General features: G+C 42.1%; 2 long non-coding RNA genes across 2 annotated transcripts; one reads left to right on the forward strand and one right to left on the reverse strand.

Moving 5' to 3' along the window:
• Window positions 1-4,625: 4,625 nt before the first annotated feature.
• Window positions 4,626-16,140, reverse strand: LOC109197702 (uncharacterized). The gene is made up of 3 exons (XR_002058831.2): window positions 16,089-16,140; window positions 15,154-15,174; window positions 4,626-4,899 (listed from the first exon to the last, which is right to left on the reverse strand). It is a non-coding gene; the product is annotated as an uncharacterized LOC109197702 (long non-coding RNA).
• On the forward strand, window positions 10,373-14,364 carry LOC109197701 (uncharacterized). The gene is made up of 3 exons (XR_003219514.1): window positions 10,373-10,546; window positions 12,476-12,631; window positions 13,055-14,364. It is a non-coding gene; the product is annotated as an uncharacterized LOC109197701 (long non-coding RNA).
• Window positions 16,141-16,383: the final 243 nt, after the last annotated feature.

The following is a 16,383-nucleotide window of genomic DNA, read 5'->3' on the forward strand; positions in this document are numbered from 1 at the left end:
CTTTTTCCGATATAACATTCAGACGAGGATAACCCTAAAAAAAAACCCTTGAAGGTTCCGGGGTGCTACACCCCCAAACACACATTAAAACTAACACTCTCTACTACACTTCTCCCCCCTTAAGTAGGAACCCACAACATAGCAATTATGTATATGTACTAAAAGAAAGGGGGAATTCAACACTGCATTATTTTAACAATTCAGTCTATCAGGGGGCTTGTGCTGCCTCTTTGACCTCCTCAGCTTTGCTGTCAGGTTCTCCAGGACAGTAGCCCATTGAGCTCCTGTGGCCAGGTTCAGATCAGGTGACATAGTTTGCTCTGCGAGCCCTTCTGGTGATACAGAAGAACCAATCTCGATCCCAGGGGCTGCTGACACCACCATCCCCCTTTGGGTGAACCACTCGGAGACCCCACAATGTCCATAGCGCTGTCCGTATCATACGCGTGCAAACCACTCTGAGGACTCTTCCCAGCTCCATCTGTGCGGGCTCTTACATGATCCTGGTGCCTGTGAACCCGCCTGCCATTTAACAAGTCCACCATAAAATATACCAGTCCCGTACTGTGGTGAATAATACCCCCCGGCTTAAAAAAGCAGCCTCTGGCATGTAGATCATGTCTCACTTTCTACTCACTTTGTTACTGAGTAACTTTGGCTCCCACATCTGGGTGAAAAAGATCCAGATGAGATCTGGGATTCCTTCCCATCAGGAACTCCGCTGGGTTCAAGCATGTTGTTGTTTGTGGTGTGATCCAATACAGAAACAGGAAACGGCAGAGTCTCCTTTCTATTGAAAGTCCTGACATTTTTTTAGACCATCCTTCAGTGTCTCCACTGCATGTTCAGCTAAGCCATTGGAGAGGCAGGGTGATAAGATGCGGATGTTCCAAATTCCATTTTTCTTCATAAATTCTTGGAAACCCCCACTCGTGAATGTGGGCCCATTGTCCGTGACCACTGCCTCGAGTAATCCATGTTTTGCAAAGATTCTCCAGAAAAGGTCTCTAACGACTGGAGCTGTGATGGTTGGCATGATGTGAGCTTCCGGGCATTTTGAATGTGCATCCACCAATACTAGGAACATGTGGCCCAAAAAAGGGCCGGCAAACTCTAGATGGAGCCTGGACCACCGACAGCTAGGCCACTCCCATGGGTAGAGTGGGGCTGGCAGCTGCATTTTTTGGTTTTTCTGACATTTTGAACATGCTTTTACCTTTTACTCCAAGGCACCGTCCATTCCTGGCCACCACACGAATGGCCTTGCCAAAGTTTTCATTCGAGAAATCCCTGGATGAGCCTCATGCAATGATCTGTGACCAACCTGGAAGTGGAACAATGACACTGGAACCCCACAGAATTCATCCATCTGTCAGGGTCCTGGGTCTCCTGACCCAGCGTGTTTAGTTCTTCGTGGTTTTTGTATTATCGTACTTGTGAGTTATTCTATGGTTTCTAGTTTTGATCCCTTGCCCTTTATGTTTCTGTGTCCCCCCCAGTTCTGTGTAAGTCTGTGTCTTTGCATGTTTGAGTTTCTTGTTTTCTGTCACTCTGTATTGTGAATTATGTTCTCATAGTTGGTCTTTTGTTACTCCCTCGAGTTTAGTTTCTTGTGTTCCAAGCTTAGTATTTCCCTCTGTGTATTTTGGGTCTTAGACCTCTGCCTTATGGTTTATGTCTCCGTGTTTCTTAGTTGCTGTCTCCACTGTGCCAAGTTCGTGTCTGTGTCATACTTCCTGTTTTACTTTGAAGGTCCGTGTCTTATGTGAATGTGTCCTGCTTTGCTTCCTTGTCTCGTCAGTCCTGATTTCTGCCAGCTGTGCTCTCCTTCTGTGTCTCATTCCCCTCATTACTTCCCAGTGTATTTAAACCCTGTGTTTCTCTGAGTCAGTGTCGCGTCGTCCCTCCTGCTGTGTGGATCTCCCTGTGTCTCCCTGTGAGTTTTAGTTTGTGGTTTCCCAGTTTAGCTTAGTTTACTTTGTATGCTAGTTTTTCTGTGACCACCAGATTTTGAGTTCATCCCCTGAGTCTATGAGTCCTGCACTTTGAGTCCTCATCTCCTGCCACACAGTGTTCCATGACACCATCTTGAACACTGAGCTCCTGCTGATGTTTGAGCCGCTCCTGCTCCACTGTTGCTGGCCAGCCCTGCAGCAGCCATTTTTTAAACTGAGATCACTGCATATCCCTGTCACTCCATGCTTTGATTTTTTTTAGCAGATAATGGAGAATTAGCTAGTCTATTTAGCAAAAAGACATGTTTGACTAGCCAGGGATCTCCAGGAGGGGGAGGCAGCTGAAAGAATTTGCATTTGCGTTTTAAGTTCCTACCTTATAAACAATGCAATACTGGTATGTCGACAGTGTTAATGTTTCTTTTGTTTCACCAAATAGATTCAGTAGGGGCTTATGGTCTGTAACAACAGTAAATAGGCGGCCGTACAGGTACTGATTAAACCATTCTACACCAAATGTTGAGCAGATTTACAATATTAGGAAATTGCTGCAGAACTTTGTGCAAGACATACAATAAGCAAACACTTAAATAAAAATAAAAAGTGCTAAGCGGATTGATATATACATGAATGCAGGTTTTGTTAAAGTCCCCAAGAGCAATAATGAGAGTGTCCAGGTGTGTCCGCTCCATGTGTAGTATCTGCTCCCCGAGGGCGAGCTGTCACATCTGTCATCTTGCCAGAGAGAGTGGCCTGCCGGTCTGCGCGGAGAAGATGAAAACCCTCCCGCTTTAGCGCGCAGTCTGGGATGTCCTCACAGAGCCACGACTCCATAAAACATAAGACACAGGAAGAGACAAAGTCTCTGTTCATGCTTCTCATCAGAGCCAGCTCATTTTGTTCCAGATTGAGCGTACATTGGAGAGGAGATCCCAGTAAAAGCAGTTCGTAGTCCGCATCTCCTCAGACGCACGAGTGCGCCAGCTCACTTTCCTCTCCTTTGGCATCTCACTATCCTGATCAAATCTGTAGTAAATCCGCCGCAGATGCGACAAATACTGGAAATAAACCTACTTGTGTTGTAGTCCTCCTCTTTATTGGGTTTCTGCTGTCTGAGGTATTCACTGAGCACGCAGTCGGTCAGGGCTATCTTCCTGATCTGTGGTGCTGACATTTACTAGTCCCTGGCCTCCTTAATGTCATCCACGTACAGGAGGTGGCTGACAATTGCTCCATTCTGTAGTTGGTATCCGTAGGCAGTCTTGTTAATGCTCTCACTGAGAGGGTTCAGGTCTATGCAAAACAGCAGTGGGAACAGAGCATCTCCTTGGTAGATCCCACACTTGATGGTGACTTGTGCTACTGGCTTGAAGTTGGCCTCTAATGTTGTCCGCCACATCCCCATTGAGTTCCTGATGAAGGCTCTTAGGGTCCTGTTGATCTTGTATAGTTCTAGGCATTCCAGGATCCAGGTGGGGGCATTGAGTCATAGGCCTTCTTATAATCAATCCAGGCAGTGCACAGGTTGGTCAGCCTAGTCTTGCAGTCTCAGGCGACTGCTCGGTCTACCAGTAGCTGGTGTTTTGCACCTTGGGTATTCTGAGCCCCTCCCAGATGACTGATCTCTAAGGGAGAGGCCAGCCACCCTTCAGAGAAAGCTCATTTCCACCACTTATATTTGTGATCTTGTTTTTTTTTTGGTCCCTACCCAAAGTTTGTGACCCTAGGTGAGGGTAGGGACGTAGATAAGATGGTAAACTGAGAGTTTCGCTTTTACGCTCAGCTTTCTTTTTACCATGACTGACCAGTACAGCGTCCACATCACTGCACCAATCCAACTGTCCTACCATATAGCCCTCAATGTGATTCAAGCAATTATGCACTATGCTGATCTGACATGTAGTTATATTTCATGGGAGATGAAAGTCAGATTACATGTAAGGCTTGACATTTCAAAATGTTCTACTACGGTATCTGTATCTGTAATTCTATCACTGCATAAAAATCTGTTTTTCTCTCTGGATTGGAGCATTATCTACAGAGAAAGTGCAACACTGAAGTACTGCCAGTATGATTACTGTACAGCTCAATTTAACTGTTCAGATTGAATTTCAGTATGAAAAACACCAATGAATTGATGATAAACTTGTAGAAACAAAAAGTTAGGTTTACAATACTTGGTATTCTGTGGCTTAAAAAAGAACATCCCACCTGAACAGATGACAGCAGCATTCTGGCCATGTCTACAGCTGTTCGATCCAAAGCCACTGTGTTTGCACTCAGTTAGAGAACTTTCATTTCCTGAACACGTCACATTATCAAGCCAAATCTGTCCAGTTCCTTCACCAAAGTCAGCTGATCGAGGAGCCCCTTGTGCTGACCCACAGTTTAACTCTCTGCAAACCACCTCAGCATCATTTAAGTCCCAGCCATCATCACAGACTGTTCCCCAGCTGTTATTGTGATAAATTTCAACTCTGCCTGAGCATCGAGTCGATCCAGACCCAGTTAATCTGATGGGACCTATCAGGGGAAACCGATAATAAAACATGAGAAAATGAAAGAAAAAAAAGATTTCATGCCTGACACAAGAACAGACTGACCTGCAATTTCAAGTATTTAAAAGTTTTCTCACCTGAACAGATGACACCAGCATCCTGAGCATGTTCACAGCTGTTTGCTCCAAATACATTGTATTGACACTCAGTTAGAGAACTTTCCCTTCCTGAACAGGTCACATGCTTTAGCCAAATATGCCCAGTTCCGGCACCAAAGTGAGCTGATTGAGGAGCCTTTTGGGCAGTCCCACAGTTTAACTGTCTGCAAACGACCTCAGCATCATTTTCATCCCAGCCAACATCACAGACTGTTCCCCAGATGTTATTGTAAAAGATTTCCACTCTGCCAGAGCATCGACTCGATCCAGCTAATCTGATGTCCACATCTAAAAACAAACACAGACAGTATTTTTAATTGTTTATTACTACTTGCTCCTGCAAAAGGTAAAATGTAATATTAAAAGTCAAAACTGCTTCACCTCACAAACTGGTGCTCCACAAGACTCCTCCAAGCATAACCTCTACACTTAACCTCACTTTCACTTACTCGAACTTTGACATTATGAACTCCATACTGTACACACACACACACACACATACATACACACATATATATATATATATATATATATATATATATATATATATATACATATATATATATATATAGATATATATATGTACATATATAGATATACATATGGCTGGATAGCAGCTGGATAGCATAGTGGTTAAACTACACGCCTTTGTAGTTTAACCACTGCGTCTGTATCCAGTAAGGGTCCTAAGGCTAGACCCCCCATGCTAAGCGAGCCAGCATATATATATATATATATATATATATATATATATATATATATATATATATATATAAACAAAAAACACCCAGCACGCCCCTGCGGGCAGTCTATCCTTCAAGCTCGGGTCCTCTACCAGAGGCCTGGAAGCTTGAGGGTCTTCTTCTGTTTGTCTACCACCGGTTAGCCACCACCATTTTGTCCGTCTGTATCTGGAAGTCCCACAGGATCTTAGCTCGGTCATTCTCCACCACCTTAGGGGGCATCCAGGCCGTATTCGGCCATTTGGCTATGGCGTTCTATGTATGCCTTGCCTGCTAGCATCTTGCACCCTGCTGTTATGTGCTGGATTGTCTCTGGGGCATCTTTACACAGCCTGCACCTGGGGTCTTGCCTGGTGTGATAGACCCCAGCCTCTATGGATCTTGTACTCAGAGCTTGTTCTTGTGCTGCCATGATTAGTGCCTCTGTGCTGTCTTTCAGTCCAGCTTTTCCAGCCACTGGTAGGATTTCTGGATATCAGCCACCTCCTCTATCTGCCGGTGGTACATACCGTGCAGGGGAATATATATACACACATATATATATACACATATATGTATATGTATATATATATATATCTATCTATATATATATATATATATATATATATATATATATATATATATAAATATATAGCTGGATAGCATAGTGGTAAGACTACACCCCTTTGGAGCAGAGGATCGATTCCCACCTGGGGTGTCTGTATCCAGTAAGGGTCCTAAGGCTAGACCCCCCATGCTAAGCGAGCCTACTGCAGACATGAGCAAGACAGATAAACATGAAGGCATGCCGACTCGGACGTCGCCCGGATCAACAAGGTCCACCAGGGCACCCTGGCGAAAAGTGGGCTACTGGAACAAGAAGGCATCGGTGGGCAAGAGATGAAAACAGGGCGTTGTTGGAATGCTACTATGCAAGTAACGCTGGCGGAAGGGGTTACATGAATAGGATGAGGGACCTTTGGAATCTTCGATACCCAACATCCACAATGACGGTGAAACAACTAGTAGCTCAGTGTTCCAACATTCGAAAGAAGGGACTGCTCTCACAACTAGAGATTGACGAGGTACAACGCAAATGCTATGGCAAGGGGGAGCCAGGCCCCAAGTGCGATAAAAGAAGGATTGTTGAGTGCGAGAGGAACTGACCTGAAAGATAGGATCATGGCCAAGCTTAAAAACCTGGAGCCCCATAGCCGGTTACCAAGACTACATGAAGTACCCTCAGAAGGTCTGCTAGATGATGTTAATGCAGCACTACGGACGATACCTACACCCACCATTACCGAGAGTAACAAGCTGATCTACACTACGGCAGCAGTGATCAGTGAGATGCTTGGATACAAGTTGAACAGCCACAAGGGGCAGTACCCTCCATGGAGAAGGAGGCTAGAGGCTAAGATCAAGGTAGCACAAATGAACCAGACACCCAGAATGGCTAACTGAAGATGGGGGTCCTGATCCTCAAGGACCCCCAGAAGGGACTGGTGCCCTCCAACTACCAACTAATAACCTGCCTCAGCACCACAAGCTCCTGTCAGGCATCATAGCGGCTAAGATGAACAGACATATGGGTCAATACATGAGTGGGGCACAGAAAGGGATGGGCAAGAATACCAGAGGCGCAAAACACCAGCTACTGGTAGACCAAGCAGTTGCCTTAGACTGGAAGACTAGGCTGACCAACTTGTGCACTGCCTGGATTGATTAGAGGAAGGCCTATGACTTAATGCCCCCACACCTGGATCTTGGAATGCCTAGAACTTCAAGCCCATAGCACAAGTCACAATCAAGTGTGGGATCTACCAAGGAGATGCTCTGTCCCCTCTGCTTTTCTGCATAGGCCTCAGTGAGATCATTGACAAGACTGGCTATGGATACCAACTACAGAATGGAACAGTTGTCAGCCACCTCCTGTACATGGATGACATCAAGCTGCATGCCAAGAGTGGACGAGACATCGATTCACTGATCCACTCCACCAGGATATACAGTAATGATATCGGAATGTCATTCGGACTGGAGAAGTGTAGTTGGATGGTAACAAAGAGAGGGAAGGTAGTCAGAACTGAGGGAATCGAGTACCAGAAGGCAACATTGCAGACATAGAGGACAGCTACAAATACCTGGGGATCCCACAGGCAAATGGGAACCATGAACAGGTCGGATCCGGGCTATCAACATCTACGCGCTGCCCATGATCAGGTACCCTGCTGGGATAATAAGTTAGCCAAAGGAGGAGATAGAAGCCACTGACATCAAGACAAGGAAGCTCCTGACCGTGCATGGAGGGTTTCACCCCAAGTCCAGCACCCTGAGGCTGTACGCTAAGCGGAAGGAAGGAGACCAGGGACTGGTGAGTGTCAGCACCACAGTCCAGGATGAGACAAGAAACATCTATGAATACATCACGAAGATGGCCCCAACTGACAGCGTGCTCAGTGAATACCTCAGACAGCAGAAACCCAAGAATGAGGAGGAAGAGGAGGTACCATCATGGAAGGACAGGCCCCTGCACGGTATGTACCACCGGCAGATAGCAGAGGTGGCTGATATCCAGAAATCCTACCAGTGGCTGGACAAAGCTGGACTGAAAGACAGCACAGAGGCACTAATCATGGCAGCACAGGAACAGGCTCTGAGCACAAGATCCATAGAGGCTGGGGTCTATCACACCAGGCAAGACCCCAGGTGCAGTCTGTGTAAAGAGGCACCTGAGACAATCCAGCACAGAACAGCAGGGTGCAAGATGCTAGCAGGCAGGGCATACATAGAACGCCATAGCCAAGTGGCCGAATACGGCCTGGATGTCCCGAGGTCAAAATGGGAGATGCCCCCTAAGGTGGTGGAGAATGACCGAGCTAAGATCCTGTGGGACTTCCAGATACAGACGGACAAAATGGTGGTAGCTAACCAACCGGACATAGTGGTGGTAGACAAACAGAAGAAGATGGCCGTATTGATAGATGTAGCGGTTCCCAATGACAGCAACATCAGAAAGAAGGAACACGAGAAGCTCGAGAAATACCAAGGGCTCAGAGAAGAGCTTGAGAAAATGTGGAGGGTGAAGGTAACAGTGGTCCCAATGGTAATAGGAGCACTAGGCGAGTGGCTTCAGCAGATCCCAGGAACAACATCGGAGATCTCTGTCCAGAAGAGCGCAGTCCTAGCAACAGCTAAGATATTGCGCAGGACCCTCAAGCTCCCAGGCCTCTGGTAGAGGACCTGAGTTCGAAGGATAGAGCTCTTGCAGTTGCGAGACGAGAATTTTTTTTCCTGGCATGCACTAGTCCTTGGAACTTCTTCCTTTCATTTAGGATGCTGCATTTGGGGTGAAACCCTGCATCCATGGTCAGTAAGGTCCTCATCTCGATGCCAGTGGCTTCCATCTCCTCCTTTAGCCAGCTTATTATCCCAGCAGTATCTGATCATCTGCAGGGCATACATGTTGACTGCCTGGATCCTGTTCTTCCCATTCAGCTTACTCCTCAGGACTTACTCTCTGTTGGTATTTAGTGGTTGCAGCTTTCGTGGCCTCTTCATAGTTCTGATTTACATGTGGGATTCGCAGGTACTCAATGACTGCAGTGTTGCCTTCTTGTAGTGTGATCCTCTGCAGTGCTGCCTTCTTGTAGTGTGATTCCCTCAGTTCTTACTACTTTCCCTCTCTTTTTTATCATCCAACTACACTTCTTGAGTCTGAATGACATTCCAATGTCCCACTGGTGCCGAGACAACCATCTCACCATCAACGGAGCTGCTGTAGAGAGAGTGAAGAGCTTCAGTTTCCTAGTTGTACATCTGATGGAGGAGCTCACTTGGTCAGTACACGTAAACAAAACAGTGAAGAAGGCGCAGCAGCGCTGCTGTGCCATTGAGAGCATCCTCACTGGATGCATCACCACCTGGTATGACAACAGCACCACTTACAACCGCAAAGCTCTCCAGAGAGTGGTGGGGTGTGCCGAAAGGATAATTGGAGGTGAGCTTCCCTCCCTCCAGGACATCTACAGGAAGCGGTGCCTGAGGAAAGCGAGACGGATCATCAAAGACTCCAGTCACCCCAGCCATAAACTGTTCAAGCTAGTTCCATTAGGCAGGAGGTACTGCAGTATCCGGTCCCGAACCAGCAGACTGAGAGACAGCTTTTTCCATCAGGCCATCAGACTGCTGAACACTTTATATGCACCTCACCTTCACTTACCGGAACTTCGACATCATGCACTCTATACTCTATACATGTCTTTTGCACAATGTCCAACTGCTAACCTCTGTATATTTTATTTTATATAACACCCAGCTTGCCCCTGCGGGTGGTTTATCCTTCAAGCTCAGGTCCTCTACCAGAGGCCTGGGAGCTTGAGGGTCCTGCGCAGTATCTTAGCTGTTCCCAGGACTGCACTCTTCTGGACAGAGATCTCCGATGTTGTTCCTGGGATCTGCTGGAGCCACTCGCCTAGCTTGGGAGTCACCGCACCTAGTGCTCCAATAATAAACATTATTATCGGCATACACATATATAGTATAGGCATTTGTACATATATTTACTCTTAATTCTGTTGCTTGGGAAGCCTGCACATTTCACTCACATGTGCTGTACCAGTGTACCAGCACATGTTATGTGACCATAAAAGAGATTTGATTTGATTTGATTTGTTCTCATCTCCGCCCAGGTATGCCGCCTTGTTCCAGTAGCCTACTGCGTCCTGGTTTCTCAACATCTGACGCAAACCTTGTTAATCCAGGCTACATTTGAGCCAGTATGACTTAAATAGTCTCTCTCTCACTCGTATCCATGGTAGGCTTGGTTAGCTTGGGGGTTATGTGCCGGTTTGTGAAGAAGAACTGCTACCATAAAGCTTAGTAGAGAAGCGCAAGAAATTTTAAGAGACGGATAAAAGGTGCCTGCACTGAAAAAAATGCAATAGGGTGGTTGTTGAATTTGCATAGAATTACTTCATATATCCAGCATGACTATTTTAAATTTCACATCTAAACATATTTTTGTCTTCTAATTTTCACATATTCTTTAAGAATATTCATTCTTTTAGAATAAATCATGTTGAAAAGAAACAAGTTAGTCGTGTTTTATCCTCAAGCTCCGCCCCCTGGAAAGGAAAAATCGGCTGCACTGTCCGCCATTTTTGTCTCTCGCTTTGGAAAATCTACTACCATCTGGAGTTTTACACTTGAAGGTAAATAAGATTTTAAAGCTAACACACCAGTGAGAAAGAGTGTAGACCCTTTATATATGTGGACTTTTACTGGGGTGTTGTTATTTTACAGGTATGTGGGCTGTTTATCGAAAACCAGGAAAGGCCAATGTTAGGCTCCAGTTAGCTAATGGTAACCGAAATTATGCGATAAGCAAATTAGTAATTAACATATATAATGTGAGTTAATATTGTTTATATATTCTTTCAGTCTAAATTAACAGACTATTACAAACTTGCATTGGTGTCTGTAGTAAGTGGTGGTACCTGCAGTGTCTTAACCATTAAACAAGCTAATGTAGGGCCGGGATATGACTAGTTTGTTGAAACATGACTGCGCACACATGGTAACATTACCAGCACATAACCACGGCCGCTATAAACATGCTAAAAGGTCAATCTAGCTTCTGTAGTCAGCAGCTGGAAGACTCAACACAGACCCAAGATTCAGTGTAACGGTTATCTAAATGTTGTGTGTCCTGTTTGTAAGCCCAGAAAAAGAAATTAAATAAAATGACGACCTTGAGCTTCAAGCTAATGTAAGCGTAATGCTATAGCATAAAGCTAATGCAATGATGAGGTTGTTAAATTAGTAAAAATACAGTAAATATATCCAACATGAATAATTTATATTTTTGGTCTAAACATAATTAAGTCTCACGCCTTTCACTTGTTTTAGAAGGATGTTCAGTCTTTTAAAACCAGTCATATCAAAATAACAGAAAATAGTTATGTTTTCTGTTAAAACTCCACCCCCCAGGGTGTGTTCTGTGAGGGAAAATTCACTGTGGCGGTCCGCCATTTTTTGTCTTCGCTTCGTTTACCTTTGGTGCTGAGCTTTACTTTGTCGAGGTAAACTGAAAACTACATGTTTGAGAGGAAACGAAGAGAACATCCATTAGATGGGGAAGTTTTTCTCATGAATTGCCGTTGAGCAACATAATGGAAAAAACAAGTCATTCCTTAAGTTAACTAACGATAATGCTAGCTTAAGCTGCGGGACAATATTATGTGCATTAGCTTTTTTTCAGTGTGTGCCCAGTCACATTCGCTTGTTTTTTTCTCAGTGAATACAGACTAACAAACTTGTGTCCATTTAGTTAACTGGTTGTACCTAAAATGTTTTAGTTAAACAGTTAAACAAGCTAGTTTGCCATGGGTGGGCTCTGTGTGTGTGTGTGTGTTCGGAGGGGGGGGGGGTCTTCACTAAAGTCGGTTTATTTAGGGCATGACACCTATGCAGTACTCATTAGGAGAGGAAGTGCATGACTTGGGGCTTTATTTCATGTTCTGGGGCAGTGAATGTAATGTACTGATAACATGTTAAAGACAAACAAAAACCCAACAAATTATTTTAACTGATTTATAGAGAGACTGAGAGGAGGGCTTAAATAGATAAGAAAAAATGACAATATAAATATGTTTAATTTATTTTTTCTGTATCGATATATGGTGCTTATCCCTGCTGAAGGGCAGATTGGTGTTGCTTCAGAACAATTCTCTAGCGTTGTTACGTAGAGGTGTTACAGTTAAGGTTTTAATAACATTATTTTATTTACTAGTGAAGCTTTGCATATGTTATCTCACATTCTGTAAGGTAAATTTTCTGGAAAGGTCAAATTAATTAATTTAACTAAGTATTAATGAAAGACCTTGATGTGTATATGACAATAATAGATGTAGTTTCTGGGTCATTTGGCAGAACTGCAAAATGGCCAGAAGGAGGCAACTGCTGTGGTTGCAAACAGGCTTTGGGTGGTATGGAAGTAAGGGCAACTATGGAACTGCTCAGCAACATGGGACCCATAGCTAATAAATAGTAATATGACAAAAATAACAACTTTGTATGGATGTAACCTTGTGAGATCTGAGATTTTGACAGCATTTTTATGTCACAACTTCTCTTTTTAGATAAATGCAGAGTTTAAGCGCATTACCACCATGCCACTGCAGTCCAGATTACTCTCGCAGATTGATGTGCTATCTGACAAACTAATAAAGGTCTTCAAAAGGCGAGGAGGACAAAGAGGAAGAAGACTTCAGAACATTCTGGAGCCCACAGCCCAGGTAAGAAAAAAAAAAATTTGTGTATACACTTTAGGGAAAATAATAATTTTAACCAAATGCTGCTTGTCACTCTATGCCAGGAGTATGTTGAAAATCACCTGGGATTTTCACAATTTACCATGGGTGCGGGTTTTTTTTTTCTTTTACCTGCATTAGAACTATGTGTGGAGTTCATAGTTGAACACCTCTCTATGCTCTGACAGTATTCTGCTTCTTTGTATGGAGATTTCACTTCAGAAATGCATTACCTTTTTAAGCATTCTGAGGACTCAAATCACATGCTGTAATGAATCCATTTTTGTTCACCTAATGTGTTAATGTTAACATTTTTTGGAATAGTGACACAGATTAAAATAAGATTTGGTATAATGTTCTTTGACCAGTGTTCTGTTTAATTAAATTTTGGATTTCTGCATTTTCTAGGCCACAGATGAAGCCATTATCCAACGATCTAATAAGGAAACAACCATGGGAATTTACATCATAAAGTCAAGAGATACCAATGGCAGCCCTGAGGACATCGGGATAGTCCTTGAAGGCCAGAGAGTCTGGCAGGATTTGGATAACTATACCCTAGCAGCTGCAATGCTGTTTGGACTAATGTACACTTTGAACCTCACCTACCCACTTGAAAAGTATACCTTGGAGGTATTATAGAAACTGTTTATGGAGCTCAAAAGGAACAGCCTTTCAAAGAAGGCCCAGGTTTTCAGGACCAGACTGTACGATTGAACAGTTTTCCAGTTATGATGTGGGAACAACATGTTTACCTCTTCGAATATGTACCATCCTTTCTTTTAAGCCAGCACTGGTAAAGTTGCAGTACATAGTGAAACTTATTTTTCTGGCACTTTTCAACTTGGGGCCTTTATTACTGCAGTGTTCAGTGTTCACTTTTCAAGCCATGGCTCTTTTGAAAAAAAATTCAAACTTTGAATGTCCATTTTTCTCAATGGAAATGGTGCCTTGCACCAATTTCACTAGTTAGCAATTTTTTTTCCCCAAGGTGCACCACTACAAACAGATTGCATGGTCTAGTATTAGTGATTGTGATGTTTAGTGATAGAAGCAAGCCAATACTAATCAGTTTAGGTCTCTTGGTTTTGTACCTGTGGATTATAATGTTATTTTAAGTCTCCTTTTTGTGTCATTTTAATAATTACACCCCTTTTGCCATATTACCTTATGGCTCTTACATTTAAAAAACTATTTTTTACATAAGCGTGATGTCATAAGGCCCCACAATGTTGAATCCAGGTTACAGCAGATAACTTTGAGGAATGTTGTGGAATGTTTTTCAAGAGATGCATTGTACAAATATGACTCATGTGTATTTTGGAAGCCTGAATTGAAAGTCCATTGTTACAACTGTGTAGTATTTTCAAAAATACAGGTCATTGTTCAAAAATGTTTTGCTTATTTCTTTGATTGAAGAGAAAGTGTACAGTACATACAGTAAGATCAGCCTTAATTTAGTTTTATTTATTGAACACTCAATTATATATTAGATTATATATTATATATTAGAAATTTGTTATAAAATAAAATAAGCTTACCATAAAATAATCTTGTCAATATAACACATAGTAGTCCAATACAATTAACACAAAAAGTTCATGTCTGATAAACAAGTGGTTTCTATAAATATTTGACCAGAATGAAAAACGTAACAACAACATAAAAAAGTCATGTTCATGTTACCAGATAAATGTGTGCAGGTATAACATGAAAAACTCAGGTTAACCAAACATAACTTAATTTCGTGCAACCGATTACAATAATTTTTTTATGTTTATCCCACTGATTATTTTTTTCAGTGTGGCTTCACTGCGGCTTTTCCGCACTAAATTCTGTTCTACAAAGAACATGAGTGCACAGCGAAGGTAGGGTAAGGGGCTGCGTGGGGCTGGATGGCGCTAACGCGTTAAAGAGCTAACTGCGCTAATGCATTGACGCCATGCAGCCCCATGTACGGGGCGATCCGTGTTAACTCTCTAATGGAGATTTGGCGCGTTAATGCGGTTATGGTGTTAACGTCATTTTAACGAGATTAACACTGACAGCACTAATTTTAACAAATACAAAAATACTAAAAATGAAAATAATTAAATAAAATACAATAAAAAGTTACTCTAAAAAGTGACTTAATTGTGATGGAAAAACACAGCAACTTTTTGGCATGCAGTTGCCAATAAGTCATTCTAAGATTTACAGCAATCAGTTTACAGTGTAGAGTTTGATGATTAGACAGATATATTGGCCATGTGTGATATGTTATATTTTTTCAGTTACAATTACATTCTGTCTCTGACTTGGTCTTCTTATTTTGGCAAAAAAAAAAATATTACAACCACTGTTTAGTATTTTTCAAGTTTTTTCTTGCTTTAGTCATTACCAGTATTTCAACAAAAGAATATAAGTACTCCCACTGGTGTAGACAGGTAATTTAAAGAAAAATGGGTACAGCTGCAGGAAGTAAGTAAGGTGCCCAAAATCTTGCAAAATTGTTCTTGGATGCTTACCAGACCCCTGTGAATGACCACCTGAAAAATGGAACACAAAGATAAATATGATAAACCAATGTATTGCACAAACAAGTTAAAGTTCAACTTGGACCTACTCTATTGTAGGTACACTTTTCTCCCACCTCCCAGAACTGAACATACTGTATTTACAGAAAATACAATTTTGCCACACAACCAACTCTATTTAAAATAACTATTACAAACACCAGTTTCTGCCTTATAATACCTATTCAAAAATATTTTAGATGTACCACAAATGATTAATAATTTTTAGCATTGCAAAATTACAGTAATTATTCAGATAACATTACTGATATACAAACCAGTTAAAAGTTATTATTACTTGAATTAAAAAAGGAAAAGAAAAGAAAAACAGATTCCAGTTACTTGCAGGGTAGACTTGAAAAAATGTAGGGTATATCAAATAATAAATTGCAAGCAATCCAGTGATCATAACATAGAGCAAAACTCTTCATTCTGTCAGTGTGAAGATGTTTCAACTGCAGATTTAATGCCATTCATCATAAGAACAAGAACTGCAATTTCAACAGTACATCTCAGTTTTTTCAAGACAATAAAGAAAAGCTGTTAGCACCAACACATTCAAATATAAAATTACAGAACATTATGGTAGCTCTCTACTCAGATACGATTTATATTTCTTCATAGAAACCTTCACAGGAACCTTACGATAGTCAAGTGTGCCGAATAGCAGTATTTGCCGGGCTGATCACTTTGACTCTCTTACCCATCTTGCAGAAGTGTCACAGTATCAAGATATAATATTTATAAATAATAAAATTCTAAGTATTTAGTGTTTAAAGAACTAGATGTACACTTCCATTAATATTGTACTCTCTCCAATCTTTAAATAAGCTAAGTAATAAGACAAATGTTTAATACTGACAATAAAATTCAAACTTCTTTCTTACCTTTGCAAAAGACAATGATCATCACAGAGAAGGAGCACACAAACCATTGGAGAGCCATCATTAACCACACCTGTTTTCATTTGACAACAGGTATTAAATACTGCAAACTGCTCAGCTCCACCCACAGATTCATATGACCTAAACTGATCTTCCCCTGGCTGGCCACTATACTAACATAAGCACAAAGAAATTAAAAATAAATAAAAATGGCAACAAATCAAAAGTCACGCTGCCATGTGTTTATACATACAAAAGCTGCCCACACCAAGAACACATTCTTTATATTCTTTAATGT

This window comes from Oreochromis niloticus, linkage group LG3 (assembly GCF_001858045.2).
Source record: "Oreochromis niloticus isolate F11D_XX linkage group LG3, O_niloticus_UMD_NMBU, whole genome shotgun sequence".
In the NCBI taxonomy this organism is placed as follows: domain Eukaryota; kingdom Metazoa; phylum Chordata; class Actinopteri; order Cichliformes; family Cichlidae; genus Oreochromis; species Oreochromis niloticus.